Genomic DNA, 16,645 nt, shown 5'->3' with positions numbered 1-16,645 from the left:
ATTGTGATGACATGTATGCTTTAAAGAATAATGATAACCATGAAACTTGTCATCCTGATTTTAATTTTCAATCACATGATAGTTACTTTGTTGAGTTTGCTCCCACTACTATTGATGAGAAGAATTTTGCTTATGTGGAGAGTAGTAAATTTTCTATGCTTGTAGATCATGAAAAGAATGCTTTAGGTGCTGGTTATATTGTTAAATTCATTCATGATGCTACTGAAAATTATTATGAGGGAGGAACATATGCTTGTAGGAATTGCAATAATGTCAAGTTTCCTCCCTATGTGCTTAAATTCTTGAACTTATGCTTGTTTTACCTTCCTATGCTAGTTGATTATTGTTCCCATAAGTTGTTTGCTCACAAAATCCCTATGCATATGAAGAGGGTTAGACTTAAATGTGCTAGTCATATGCTTCATGATGCTCCCGTTATGTTTCAATTCTTATCTTTTATGTGAGCATCATTGTCATCATCATGCCTAGCTAGAAAGGCATTAAAGAAAAGTGCTTCTTGGGAGACAACCCAATATTTATCCTTACTGTTTTTGTGTGTCCACATGATTATGCTACTCTAGTAATCATGTTTTATAGCTTTTGTTTCAATAAAGTGCCAAGTAAGACCTTTAGGATAGCTTACAGTGATAGTTGTGTTGATCCTGCTGAAAATCAGAAACTTTTGCACCCAGTAAATTAGTTTTTTTAATTCACAGAGACGTGCTCTTGATCTGATTCTTTTTGCTGTGGATTGTTACACAAATTTCTTAGGACCTCCTAATTTGGTAGAATTTTTGTAGTTCCAGAAGTATATGTTTGATACAGATTACTACAGACTGTTCTGTTTTTGACAGATTCTGTTTTCTATGTGTTGTTTGCTTATTTTGATGAATCTATGAGTAGTATCGGAGGGTATGAACCATAGATAAGTTGAAATACAGTAGATATTACACCAATATGAATTTATAATGAGTTCATTACAGTACCTAAGTGGTGGTTTTATTTTCTTATACTAACGGAGCTTACGAGTTTTCTGTTGAGTTTTGTGTTGTGGAGTTTTCAAGTTTTGGGTAAGGATTCGATGGACTATGGAATAATGAGTGGAAAGAGCCTAACCTTGGGGATGCCCAAGGCACCCCAAGGTAATATTCAATGACAAACAAGAGCCTAAGCTTGGGGATGCCCCGGAAGGCATCCCCTCTTTCGTCTTCGTTCATCGGTAACTTTACTTGGAGCTATATTTTTATTCACCACATGATATGTGTTTTGCTTGGAGTGTCATTTTATTGTGTTAGTATTTGCTTGCTGTTAGTTAGAATAATGTTTTGCATCTTTATATTCAATAAAAAGTCAAGGATAGCCTTTGCCATGCTTATTTTGCTAATATACATGTTGCTGTTTGAAAGACAGAAAGTTTACCGCTGTTGCACAAATTCCCTAGAAAAGTAAGAGAGTGGTATAATGTTGAATCTTTTTGCATATTGAGATATGATAAATTTATTACAGTGGGAATTTTAGTTCATAATTTTTGGAGTTAGGGAAGTATTGATACTCTTGCATTATTTACAGACTGTACTGTTTTGGCAGATTGCTGTTATGTTTGCATTGTTTGCATATGTTTGCTTGTTTAATGATTCTATTTGAGGATAGGAGTATTAAATATGCAGAGGCATTTAGTATGAAATGTTGAATAATTATTTAAGTGATTTGTTACAGTAGAAAATGATAAGTTTTTGCATTGGTTTATACTAACCTATCTCACGAGTTCTTGTTGAGTTTGTTGTGAATGAAGCTTTTGATAAAAAGAGAAACCATGATATGAGAGGAATTAAGGAGACACAAAAGTACAATCTTGGAGATGCCCAAGGCACCCCAAGATAATATTTCAAGAAGTCTCAAGCATCTAAGCTTGGGGATGCCCCGGTAGGCATCCCACCTTTGTTCTCAACAACTATCAGTCAGTATCGGTTGAGCCTAAGTTTTTGCTTCTTCACATGAGTTGTGCTATCCTTGCATTGTCATTTTCTTTAGCGTTGCTTGCTGTTTGAATAAAGTATCAAGATCTAAAATTCTTTAATGAGAGGGACTCTTCACATAGTTACATAATTATTTAGCTACTCATTGACCTTCACTTATATCTTTCGGAGTAGTTTGTCATTTGCTCTAGTGCTTCACTTATATCTTTTAGAGCATGGTGGTAGTTTTATTTTGAAGAAATAGATGAACTCTCATACTTCACTTATATTATTTTGAGAGTCTTAAATAGCATGGTAATTTTCTTAAATAATCATAATATGCTAAGCATACAAGATTTGTAAGAATTCTTATGAGTGTGTTGAATACTAAGAAAAGATTGATGCTTGATAATTGTTTTGAGATATGGAGGTAGTGATATTAAAGTCATGCTAGTTGGGTGATTATGAATTTAAAGAATGCCTGTGTTGAAGTTAGCAAGTCCCTAGCATGCATGTATGGTTAAAGTTGTGTAACAAATTTGAAACATGAAGTGTACCTGGCTTGTGCATCCTTATGAGTGGCGGTCGGGGACGAGCGATGGTCTTTTCCTACCAATCTATTGTTGGAAATATGCCCTAGAGGCAATAATAAAAGCATTATTATTATATTTCCTTATTCATGATAATTGTCTTTATTCATGCTATAATTGTGTTATCCGGAAATCGTAATACATGTGTGAATAACAGACACCAACATGTCCCTAGTGAGCCTCTAGTTGACTAGCTCGTTGATCAACAGATAGTCATGGTTTCCTGACTATGGACACTGGATGTCATTGATAATGAGATCACATCATTAGGAGAATGATGTGATGGACAAGACCCAATCCTAAACATAGCACAAGATCGTATAGTTCGTTTGCTAGAGTTTTCCAATGTCAAGTATCTTTTCCTTAGACCATGAGATCGTGTAACTCCCAGATACCGTAGGAGTGCTTTGGGTATGCCAAACGTCACAACGTAACTGGGTGACTATAAAGGTAGACTACGGGTATCTCTGAAAGTGTCTGTTGGGTGACATGGATCAAGACTGGGATTTGTCACTCCGTATGACGGAGAGGTATCACTGGGCCCACTCGGTAATGCATCATCATAATGAGCTCAGAGTGACCAAGTGTCTGGTCACGGGATCATGCATTACGGTACGAGTAAAGTGACTTGCCGGTAACGAGATTGAACGAGGTATTGGGATACCGACGATCGAATCTCGCGCAAGTAACATATCGATAGACAAAGGGAATAGCGTACGGGGTTGATTGAATCCTCGACATCGTGGTTCATCCGATGAGATCATCGTGGAGCATGTGGGAGCCAACATGGGTATCCAGATCCCGCTGTTGGTTATTGACCGGAGAGTCGTCTCGGTCATGTCTGCTTGTCTCCCGAACCCGTAGGGTCTACACACTTAAGGTTCGGTTACACTAGGGTTGTAGGGATATGTATATGCAGTTACCCGAATGTTGTTCGGAGTCCCGGATGAGATCCCGGACGTCACGAGGAGTTCCGGAATGGTCCGGAGATAAAGATTTATATATGGGAAGTCCTGTTTCGGGCATCGGGACAAGTTTCGGGGTTATCGGTATTGTACCGGGACCACCGGAGGGGTCCCGGGGGTCCACCGGGTGGGTCCACCTGTCCCGGGGGGCCACATGGGCTGTAAGGGGGTGCGCCTTGGCCTAATGTGCCAAGGGCACCAACCCCACATAGGCCCATGCGCCTAGGGTTTAAGGGGGCAAGAGTCCTAGGAGGGTAAGGCACCTCCTAGGTGCCTTGGGGGGGAGGGAAACTCCCCTTGGCCGCCGCACCCCTAGGAGATTGGATCTCCTAGGGCTGGACACCCCCCCTTTGGCACCCCTATATATAGTGGGGGAGAGGAGGGACTTCATACCTGAACGTCTTGGCCTTTGGTTGCCTCCTTCTCCCTCCCCAACACCTCCTCCACCTCCATAGTGCTTAGCGAAGCTCTGCCGGAGTACTGCAGCTCCATCAACACCACGCCGTCGTGCTGCTGCTGGTGCCATCTCCCTCAACCTCTCCTCCCTCCCTTGCTGGATCAAGAAGGAGGAGACGTGGCTGTTCCGTACGTGTGTTGAACGCGGAGGTGCCGTCCGTTCGGCGCTGGTCATCGGTGATTTGGATCACGTCGAGTACGACTACATCATCACCGTTCTTTTGAACGCTTCCGTGCGCGATCTACAAAGGTATGTAGATGCATCCAATCACTCGTTGCTAGATGAACTCCTAGATGATCTTGGTGAAACGAGTAGGAAAATTTTTGTTTTCTGCAACGTTACCCAACAGTGGCATCATGAGCTAGGTCTATGCGTAGTTCTTCTTGCGCGAGTAGAACACAATTTGTTGTGGGCGTAGATTTGTCAACTTTCTTGCCGTTACTAGTCCTTTCTTGCTTCAGCGGTATTGTGGGATGAAGCGGCCCGGACCAACCTTACACGTACGCTTACGTGAGACCGGTTCCACCGACTAACATGCACTAGTTGCATAAGGTGGCTGGCGGGTGTCTGTCTCTCCTACTTTAGTTGGAGCGGAATCGATGAACAGGGTCCTTATGAAGGGTAAATAGAAGTTGACAAATCACGTTGTGGCTTTAACGTAGGTAAGAAAATGTTCTTGCTAGAACCCTAATTCAGCCACGTAAAACTTGCAACAACAATTAGAGGACGTCTAACTTGTTTTTGCAGCAAGTGGTTTGTGATATGATATGGCCAAAGTTGTGATGAATGATGAATGATCTATATGTGATGTATGAGATGTTCATGCTATTGTAATAGGAATCACGACTTGCATGTCGATGAGTATGACAACCGGCAGGAGCCATAGGAGTTGTCTTTATTCTTTTATATGACCTGCATGTCATCAAGAAACGCCATGTAATTACTTTACTTTATTGCTAAACGTGTTAGCCATAGTAGTAGAAGTAATAATTGGCGAGCAACTTCATGGAGACACGATGATGGAGATCATGGTGTCTAGCCGGTGACAAGATGATCATGGAGCCCCAAGATGGAGATCAAAGGAGCTGTGTGATATTGGCCATATCATGTCACGTTTATTATTTGATTGCATGTGATGTTTATCATGTTTTGCATCTTGTTTGCTTAGAACGACGGTAGTAAATAAGATGATCCCTCACAATAAATTCAAGAAGTGTTCCCCCTAACTGTGCACCGTTGTGACAGTTCGCTGTTTCAAAACACCACGTGATGATCGGGTGTTTTATTCAGACGTTCACATACAACGGGTGTAAGACAGATTTACACATGCAAACACTTAGGTTGACTTGACGAGCCTAGCATGTACAGACATGGCCTCGGAACACAGAAGACCGAAAGGTCGAGCATGAGTCGTATAGAAGATACGATCAACATGAAGATGTTCACCGATGTTGACTAGTCCGTCTCACGTGATGATCGGACACAGTCTAGTTTAACTCGGATCATGTAATACTTAGATGACTAGAGGGATGTCTAATCTAAGTGGGAGTTCACTAATAATTTGATTAGTTGAACTTAATTATCATGAACTTAGTCTAAAATCTTTGCAATATGTCTTGTAGATCAAATGGCCAACGTAGTCCTCAACTTCAACGCGTTCCTAGAGAAAACTAAGCTGAAAGACGATGGCAGCAACTATACGGACTGGGTCCGGAACCTGAGGATCATCCTCATAGCTGCCAAGAAAGATTATGTCCTACAAGCACCGCTTGGTGACGCACCCATTCTCCCTGCAGAACAAGATGTTATGAACGCTTGGCAGGCACGTTTCGATGACTACTCCCTCGTTCAGTGCGGCATGCTTTACAGCCTAGAGCCGGGGCTCCAAAAGCGTTTTGAGAGACATGGAGCATATGAGATGTTCGAAGAGCTGAAAATGGTTTTCCAAGCTCATGCCCGGGTCGAGAGATATGAAGTCTCCGACAAATTCTTCAGCTGTAAGATGGAGGAAAACAATTCTGTCAGTGAGCACATACTCACTATGTCTGGGTTGCATAACCGCTTGACTCAGCTGGGAGTTAATCTCCCGGATGATGCGGTCATTGACAGAATCCTCCAGTCGCTTCCACCAAGCTACAAGAGCTTTGTGATGAACTTCAATATGCAGGGGATGGAAAAGACCATTCCTGAAGTATTTGCTATGCTAAAATCAGCAGAGGTAGAAGTCAGGAAGGAACATCAAGTGTTGATGGTCAATAAAACCACTAAGTTCAAGAAAGGCAAGGGTAAAAAGAACTTCAAGAAGGACGGCAAGGAGGTTGCCGCGCTCGGCAAGCAAGCTGCCGGGAAGAAGCCAAAGAATGGACCCAAGCCCGAGACTGAGTGCTTTTATTGCAAGGGAGCGGTCACTGGAAGCGGAACTGCCCTAAGTACTTAGCGGATAAGAAGGCCGGCAAAACAAAAGGTATATGTGATATACATGTAATTGATGTGTACCTTACTAGTGCCCGTAGTGGCTCCTGGGTATTTGATACCGGTGCAGTTGCTCACATTTGTAACTCAAAGCTGTTGGAAATATGCCCTAGAGGCAATAATAAAAGCATTATTATTATATTTCCTTGTTCATGATAATTGTCTTTATTCATGCTATAATTGTGTTATCCGGAAATCGTAATGCATGTGTGAATAACAGACACCAACATGTCCCTAGTGAGCCTCTAGTTGACTAGCTCGTTGATCAACAGATAGTCATGGTTTCCTGACTATGGACACTGGATGTCATTGATAACGAGATCACATCATTGGGAGAATGATGTGATGGACGAGACCCAATCCTAAACATAGCACAAGATCGTATAGTTCGTTTGCTAGAGTTTTGCAATGTCAAAGTATCTTTTCCTTAGACCATGAGATCGTGTAACTCCCGGATACCGTAGGAGTGCTTTGGGTATGCCAAACGTCACAACGTAACTGGGTGACTATAAAGGTAGACTACGGGTATCTCTGAAAGTGTCTGTTGGGTGACATGGATCAAGACTGGGATTTGTCACTCCGTATGATGGAGAGGTATCACTGGGCCCACTCGGTAATGCATCATCATAATGAGCTCAGAGTGACCAAGTGTCTGGTCACGGGATCATGCATTACGGTACGAGTAAAGTGACTTGCCGGTAACGAGATTGAACGAGGTATTGGGATACCGACGATCGAATCTCGGGCAAGTAACATATCGATAGACAAAGGGAATAGCGTACGGGGTTGATTGAATCCTCGACATCGTGGTTCATCCGATGAGATCATCGTGGAGCATGTGGGAGCCAACATGGGTATCCAGATCCCGCTGTTGGTTATTGACCGGAGAGTCGTCTCGGTCATGTCTGCTTGTCTCCCGAACCCGTAGGGTCTACACACTTAAGGTTCAGTTACGCTAGGGTTGTAGGGATATGTATATGCAGTAACCCGAATGTTGTTCGGAGTCCCGGATGAGATCCCGGACGTCACGAGGAGTTCCGGAATGGTCCGGAGGTAAAGATTTATATATAGGAAGTCCTGTTTCGGGCATCGGGACAAGTTTCGGGGTTATCGGTATTGTACCGGGACCACCGGGTGGGTCCACCTGTCCCGGGGGGCCACATGGGCTGTAAGGGGGTGCGCCTTGGCCTAATGGGCCAAGGGCACCAGCCCCACATAGGCCCATGCGCCTAGGGTTTAAGGGGGCAAGAGTCCTAGGAGGGTAAGGCACCTCCTAGGTGCCTTGGGGGGGAGGGAAACCCCCCTTGGCCGCCGCACCCCCTAGGAGATTGGATCTCCTAGGGCCGGCCACCCCCCCTTGGCACCCCTATATATAGTGGGGGAGAGGAGGGACTTCATACCTGAACGCCTTGGCCTTTGGTTGCCTCCTTCTCCCTCCCCAACACCTCCTCCACCTCCATAGTGCTTAGCGAAGCTCTGCCGGAGTACTGCAGCTCCATCAACACCACGCCGTCGTGCTGCTGCTGGTGCCATCTCCCTCAACCTCTCCTCCCTCCCTTGCTGGATCAAGAAGGAGGAGACGTGGCTGTTCCGTACGTGTGTTGAACGCGGAGGTGCCGTCCGTTCGGCGCTGGTCATCGGTGATTTGGATCACGTCGAGTACGACTACATCATCACCGTTCTTTTGAACGCTTCCGTGCGCGATCTACAAAGGTATGTAGATGCATCTAATCACTCGTTGCTAGATGAACTCCTAGATGATCTTGGTGAAACGAGTAGGAAATTTTTTGTTTTCTACAACGTTCCCCAACAGTGGCATCATGAGCTAGGTCTATGCGTAGTTCTTCTTGCGCGAGTAGAACACAATTTGTTGTGGGCGTAGATTTGTCAACTTTCTTGCCGTTACTAGTCCTTTCTTGCTTCAGCGGTATTGTGGGATGAAGCGGCCCGGACCAACCTTACACGTACGCTTACGTGAGACCGGTTCCACCGACTAACATGCACTAGTTGCATAAGGTGGCTGGCGGGTGTCTGTCTCTCCAACTTTAGTTGGAGCGGAATCGATGAACAGGGTCCTTATGAAGGGTAAATAGAAGTTGACAAATCACGTTGTGGCTTTAACGTAGGTAAGAAAACGTTCTTGCTAGAACCCTAATTCAGCCACGTAAAACTTGCAACAACAATTAGAGGACGTCTAACTTGTTTTTGCAGCAAGTGGTTTGTGATATGATATGGCCAAAGTTGTGATGAATGATGAATGATCTATATGTGATGTATGCGATGTTCATGCTATTGTAATAGGATTCACGACTTGCATGTCGATGAGTATGACAACCGACAGGAGCCATAGGAGTTGTCTTTATTCTTTTATATGACCTGCGTGTCATCAAGAAACGCCATGTAAATTACTTTACTTTATTGCTAAACGCGTTAGCCATAGTAGTAGAAGTAATAGTTGGCGAGCAACTTCATGGAGATCATGATGATGGAGATCATGGTGTCAAGCCGGTGACAAGATAATCATGGAGCCCCAAGATGGAGATCAAAGGAGCTATGTGATATTGGCCATATCATGTCACGTTTATTATTTGATTGCATGTGATGTTTATCATGTTTTGCATCTTGTTTACTTAGAACGACGGTAGTAAATAAGATGATCCCTCACAATAATTTCAAGAAGTGTTCCCCCTAACTGTGCACCGTTGCGACAGTTCGCTGTTTCAAAACACCACGTGATGATCGGGTGTTTTATTCAGACGTTCACATACAACGGGTGTAAGACAGATTTACACATGCAAACACTTAGGTTGACTTGACGAGCCTAGCATGTACAGACATGGCCTCGGAACACAGAAGACCGAAAGGTCGAGCATGAGTCGTATAGAAGATACGATCAACATGAAGATGTTCACCGATGTTGACTAGTCCGTCTCACGTGATGATCGGACACGGTCTAGTTTAACTCGGATCATGTGATACTTAGATGACCAGAGGGATGTCTAATCTAAGTGGGAGTTCACTAATAATTTGATTAGTTGAACTTAATTATCATGAACTTAGTCTAAAATCTTTGCAATATGTCTTGTAGATCAAATGGCCAATGTAGTCCTCAACTTCAACGCGTTCCTAGAGAAAACTAAGCTGAAAGACGATGGCAGCAACTATACGGACTGGGTCCGGAACCTGAGGATCATCCTCATAGCTGCCAAGAAAGATTATGTCCTACAAGCACCGCTTGGTGACGCACCCGTTCTCCCTGCGGAACAAGACGTTATGAACGCTTGGCAGGCACGTTTCGATGACTACTCCCTCGTTCAGTGCGGCATGCTTTACAGCCTAGAGCCGGGGCTCCAAAAGCGTTTTGAGAGACATGGAGCATATGAGATGTTCGAAGAGCTGAAAATGGTTTTCCAAGCTCATGCCCGGGTCGAGAGATATGAAGTCTCCGACAAATTCTTCAGCTGTAAGATGGAGGAAAACAGTTCTGTCAGTGAGCACATACTCACTATGTCTGGGTTGCATAACCGCTTGACTAAGCTGGGAGTTAATCTCCCGGTTGATGCGGTCATTGACAGAATCCTCCAGTCGCTTCCACCAAGCTACAAGAGCTTTGTGATGAACTTCAATATGCAGGGGATGGAAAAGACCATTCCTGAAGTATTTGCTATGCTGAAATCAGCGGAGGTAGAAGTCAGGAAGGAACATCAAGTGTTGATGATCAATAAAACCACTAAGTTTAAGAAAGGCAAGGGTAAAAAGAGCTTCAAGAAGGACGGCAAGGAGGTTGCCGCGCCCGGCAAGCAAGCTGCCGGGAAGAAGCCAAAGAATGGACCCAAGCCCGAGACTGAGTGCTTTTATTGCAAGGGAAGCGGTCACTGGAAGCGGAACTGCCCTAAGTACTTAGCGGATAAGAAGGCCGGCAAAACCAAAGGTATATGTGATATACATGTAATTGATGTGTACCTTACTAGTGCCCGTAGTGGCTCCTGGGTATTTGATACCGGTGCAGTTGCTCACATTTGTAACTCAAAGCAGGGGCTGCAGAATAAGCAGAAACTGGCAAAGGACGAGGTGACGATGCGCGTCGGGAATGGTTCCAAGGTCAATGTGATCGCCGTCGGCACGCTACCTCTGCATCTCCCTTCGGGATTAGTTTTAAACCTTAATAATTGTTATTTAGTGCCAGCTTTGAGCATGAACATTGTATCAGGATCTCGTTTAATTCGAGATGGCTACTCTTTTAAATCTGAGAATAATGGTTGTTCCATTTTTATGAGAGATATGTTTTATGGTCATGCTCCTATGGTGAATGGTTTATTCTTTATGAATCTCGAACGTGATGCTACACATGTTCATAATGTGAGTACCAAAAGAAGTAAAGTTGATAATGATAGTCCCACATACTTGTGGCACTGCCGCCTTGGTCACATAGGTGTCAAACGCATGAAGAAGCTCCATGCTGATAGACTTTTAGAGTCTCTTGATTATGAATCATTTGACACGTGCGAACCATGCCTTATGGGTAAAATGACCAAGACTCCGTTCTCAGGAACAATGGAGCGAGCAACCGACTTATTGGAAATCATACATACTGATGTGTGCGGTCCAATGAGTGTTGAGGCTCGCGGTGGCTATCGTTATGTTCTCACCCTCACTGATGATTTAAGTAGGTATGGGTATATCTACTTAATGAAACACAAGTCTAAAACCTTTGAAAAGTTCAAGGAATTTCAGAGTGAGGTTGAAAATCAACGTGACAGGAAAATCAAGTTTCTGCGATCAGATCGTGGAGGAGAATACTTGAGTCACGAGTTTGGGGCACACTTAAGAAAATGTGGAATAGTTTCACAACTCACACCGCCTGGAACACCTCAGCATAATGGTGTGTCCGAACGTCGTAATCGCACTCTGTTAGATATGGTGCGATCTATGATGTCTCTTACCGATTTACCGCTTTCTTTTTGGGGCTATGCTTTAGAGACTGCCGCATTCACTTTAAATAGGGCTCCGTCGAAATCCGTTGAGACGACACCGTATGAATTATGGTTTGGCAAGAAACCTAAGCTATCGTTTCTAAAAGTTTGGGGATGCGATGCTTATGTCAAGAAACTTCAACCTGAAAAGCTCGAACCCAAATCGGAAAAATGCGTCTTCATAGGATACCCAAAAGAAACTATTGGGTACACCTTCTACCTCAGATCCGAAGGCAAGATCTTTGTTGCCAAGAATGGGTCCTTTCTGGAGAAAGAGTTTCTCTCGAAAGAAGTAAGTGGGAGGAAAGTAGAGCTTGATGAAGTATTACCACTTGAACCGGAAAATGGCGCAACTCAAGAAAATGTTCCTGAGGTGCCAGCACCGACTAGAGAGGAAGTTAATAATAATGATCAAGATACTTCTGATCAAGCTCCTACTGAAATTCGAAGGTCCACAAGGACACGTTCCGCACCAGAGTGGTACGGCAACCCTGTCTTGGAAATCATGCTGTTAGACAACGGTGAACCTTCGAACTATGAAGAAGCGATGGCGGGCCCGGATTCCGACAAATGGCTAGAAGCCATGAAATCCGAGATAGGATCCATGTATGAAAACAAAGTATGGACTTTGACTGACTTGCCCGTTGAGCGGCGAGCCATAGAAAATAAATGGATCTTTAAGAAGAAGACAGACGGGGATGGTAATGTGACCATCTATAAAGCTCGGCTTGTCGCTAAGGGTTATCGACAAGTTCAAGGGGTTGACTACGATGAGACTTTCTCACCGGTAGCGAAGCTAAAGTCCGTCCGAATCATGTTAGCAATTGCCGCATTCTATGATTACGAAATATGGCAAATGGACGTCAAAACGGCATTCCTTAATGGTTTCCTTAAGGAAGAATTGTATATGATGCAGCCGGAAGGTTTTGTCGATCCTAAGAATGCTGACAAAGTGTGCAAGCTCCAACGCTCAATTTATGGGCTGGTGCAAGCATCTCGGAGTTGGAACATTCGCTTTGATGAGATGATCAAAGCCTTTGGGTTTACACAGACTTATGGAGAAGCCTGCGTTTACAAGAAAGTGAGTGGGAGCTCTGTAGCATTTCTCATATTATATGTAGATGACATACTTTTGATGGGAAATGATATAGAACTCTTGGACAGCATCAAGGCCTACTTGAATAAAAGTTTTTCAATGAAGGACCTTGGAGAAGCTGCTTATATATTAGGCATCAAAATCTATAGAGATAGATCGAGACGCCTCATAGGTCTTTCACAAAGCACATACCTTGATAAGATATTGAAGAAGTTCAATATGGATCAATCCAAGAAAGGGTTCTTGCCTGTGTTACAAGGTGTGAAATTGAGCTCAGCTCAATGTCCGACCACAGCAGAAGATATAGAAGAGATGAGCGTCATCCCCTATGCCTCAGCCATAGGTTCTATTATGTATGCCATGCTGTGTACCAGACCTGATGTAAACCTTGCCGTAAGTTTGGTAGGAAGGTACCAAAGTAATCCCGGCAAGGAACACTGGACAGCGGTCAAGAATATCCTGAAGTACCTGAAAAGGACTAAGGAAATGTTTCTCGTTTATGGAGGTGACGAAGAGCTCGTCCTAAAGGGTTACGTCGACGCTAGCTTCGACACAGATCTGGATGACTCTAAGTCACAAACCGGATACGTGTATATTTTGAATGGTGGGGCAGTAAGCTGGTGCAGTTGCAAGCAAAGCATCGTGGCGGGATCTACATGTGAAGCGGAGTACATGGCAGCCTCGGAGGCAGCACATGAAGCAATATGGGTGAAGGAATTCATCACCGACCTAGGAGTCATACCCAATGCGTCGGGGCCGATCAAGCTCTTCTGTGACAACACTGGAGCTATTGCACTTGCCAAGGAGTCGAGGTTTCACAAGAAGACAAGGCACATCAAGCGTCGCTTCAACTCCATTCGTGAAAATGTTCAAGATGGAGACATAGAGATTTGTAAAGTACATACGGACCTGAATGTAGCAGATCCGTTGACTAAACCTCTCCCTAGAGCAAAACATGATCAACACCAGAATTCCATGGGTGTTCGATTCATCACAATGTAACTAGATTATTGACTCTAGTGCAAGTGGGAGACTGTTGGAAATATGCCCTAGAGGCAATAATAAAAGCATTATTATTATATTTCCTTATTCATGATAATTGTCTTTATTCATGCTATAATTGTGTTATCCGGAAATCGTAATACATGTGTGAATAACAGACACCAACATGTCTCTAGTGAGCCTCTAGTTGACTAGCTCATTGATCAACAGATAGTCATGGTTTCCTGACTATGGACACTGGATGTCATTGATAACGAGATCACATCATTAGGAGAATGATGTGATGGACAAGACCCAATCCTAAACATAGCACAAGATCGTATAGTTCGTTTGCTAGAGTTTTCCAATGTCAAGTATCTTTTCCTTAGACCATGAGATCGTGTAACTCCCGGATACCGTAGGAGTGCTTTGGGTATGCCAAACGTCACAACGTAACTGGGTGACTATAAAGGTAGACTACGGGTATCTCCGAAAGTGTCTGTTGGGTGACATGGATCAAGACTGGGATTTGTCACTCCGTATGACGGAGAGGTATCACTGGGCCCACTCGGTAATGCATCATCAAAATGAGCTCAGAGTGACCAAGTGTCTGGTCACGGGATCATGCATTATGGTACGAGTAATGTGACTTGCCGGTAACGAGATTGAACGAGGTATTGGGATACCGACGATCGAATCTCGGGCAAGTAACATATCGATAGACAAAGGGAATAGCGTATGGGGTTGATTGAATCCTCGACATCGTGGTTCATCCGATGAGATCATCGTGGAGCATGTGGGAGCCAACATGGGTATCCAGATCCCGCTGTTGGTTATTGACCGGAGAGTCGTCTCGGTCATGTCTGCTTGTCTCCCGAACCCATAGGGTCTACACACTTAAGGTTCGGTTACGCTAGGGTTGTAGGGATATGTATATGCAGTTACCCGAATGTTGTTCGGAGTCCCGGATGAGATCCCGGACGTCACGAGGAGTTCCGGAATGGTCCGGAGATAAAGATTTATATATGGGAAGTCCTGTTTCGGGCATCGGGACAAGTTTCGGGGTTATCGGTATTGTACCGGGACCACCGGAAGGGTCCCGGGGGTCCACCGGGTGGGTCCACCTGTCCCGGGGGGCCACATGGGCTGTAAGGGGGTGCGCCTTGGCCTAATGGGCCAAGGGCACCAGCCCCACATAGGCCCATGCGCCTAGGGTTTAAGGGGGCAAGAGTCCCAGGAGGGTAAGGCACCTCCTAGGTGCCTTGGGGGGGAGGGAAACCCCCCTTGGCCGCCGCACCCCTAGGAGATTGGATCTCCTAGGGCCGGCCACCCCCCCTTTGGCACCCCTATATATAGTGGGGGAGAGGAGGGACTTCATACCTGAACGTCTTGGCCTTTGGTTGCCTCCTTCTCCCTCCCCAACACCTCCTCCACCTCCATAGTGCTTAGCGAAGCTCTGCCGGAGTACTGCAGCTCCATCAACACCACGCCGTCGTGCTGCTGCTGGTGCCATCTCCCTCAACCTCTCCTCCCTCCCTTGCTGGATCAAGAAGGAGGAGACGTGGCTGTTCCGTACGTGTGTTGAACGCGGAGGTGCCGTCCGTTCGGCGCTGGTCATCGGTGATTTGGATCACGTCGAGTACGACTACATCATCACCGTTCTTTTGAACGCTTCCGTGCATGATCTACAAAGGTATGTAGATGCATCCAATCACTCGTTGCTAGATGAACTCCTAGATGATCTTGGTGAAACGAGTAGGAAAATTTTTGTTTTCTGCAACGTTACCCAACATCTATCCCCCTAGGAGCATGCGCATAGTACTTGATTTTTGATGACTTCTAAATTTTTGCAATAAGTATATGAGTTCTTTTGACTAATGTTGAGTCCATGGATTATACACACTTTTACCTTTCCGCCCTTGCTAGCCTCTTCGGTACCGTGCATTGCCCTTTCTCACATTGAGAGTTGGTGCAAACTTCGCCGGTGCATCCAAACCCCGTGATACAATACGCTCTATCACACATAAACCTCCTTATATCTTCCTCAAAACAGCCACCATACCTACCTATCATGGCATTTCCATAGCCATTCCGAGATATATTGCCATGCAACTTCCATCATCATATTCATGACATACATTACTTTTGTCATATTGCCATTGCATGATCATGTAGTTGACATCGTATTTATGGCAAAGCCACCATGTATTATCTTTCATACATGTCACTCTTGATTCATTGCACCATCCCAGTACACCGCCAGAGGCATTCATATAGAGTCATATCTTGTTCTAAGTTTTGAGTTGTAATCCTTATGTTGTAATCAATAGAAGTGTGATGATCATCATTATTAGAGCATTGCCCAAACAAAAAAAAGAGAAAGGCCAAAAGAAAAAAAGAAAGGCCCAAAAAAAAGAAAAGAAAAAGGGCAATGCTACTATCTCTTTTCCACACTTGTGCTTAAAAGTAGCACCTTGTTCTTCATGTAGTGAGTCTCATATATTGTGCTTCAAAGTAACACCTTGTTCTTCATGTAGTGAGTCTCATATGTTGTCTTTTTATACTAGTGGGAATTTTTCATTATAGAACTTGGCTTGTATATTCCTACGATGGGCTTCCTTAAATGCCCTAGGTCTTCATGATCAAGCGAGTTGGATGCACACCCACTAGTTTTCTTTTGTTGAGCATTCATAGCTCTAGTGCATCCGTTTCATGGCAATCCCTACTCCTCATGTTGACATCAATTGACGGGCATCTCCATAGCCCATTGATTATCCTCGTTAATGTGAGACTTTCTCCTTTTTGTCTTCTCCACACAATCCCCATCATCATATTTTATTCCACCCATAGTGCTATATCCATGGCTCACGCTCATGTATTGCGTGAAGGTTGAAATTTTTTGAGATTATTTATGTATGAAACAATTGCTTGGCTTGTCATCGGGGGTATAGAAGTTGGGAACATATTTGTGTGACGAAAATGAAGCATAGCCTAACTATATGATTTTGTAGGGATGAACTTTCTTTTGCCATGCTATTTTGAGAAGACATGATTACTTTGATTAGTATGCTTGAAGTATTATTATTTTTATGTCAATATGAACTTTTGTCTTGAATCTTTCGGATCTGAATATTCATATCACAAGTAAGAAGAGTT

Source organism: Triticum aestivum, chromosome 2B (genome assembly GCF_018294505.1).
Source record: "Triticum aestivum cultivar Chinese Spring chromosome 2B, IWGSC CS RefSeq v2.1, whole genome shotgun sequence".
Taxonomy (NCBI): Eukaryota; Viridiplantae; Streptophyta; class Magnoliopsida; order Poales; family Poaceae; genus Triticum; species Triticum aestivum.
The sequence above is the reverse complement of the archived record's forward strand: the minus strand, read 5'-3'. Positions refer to the sequence as shown.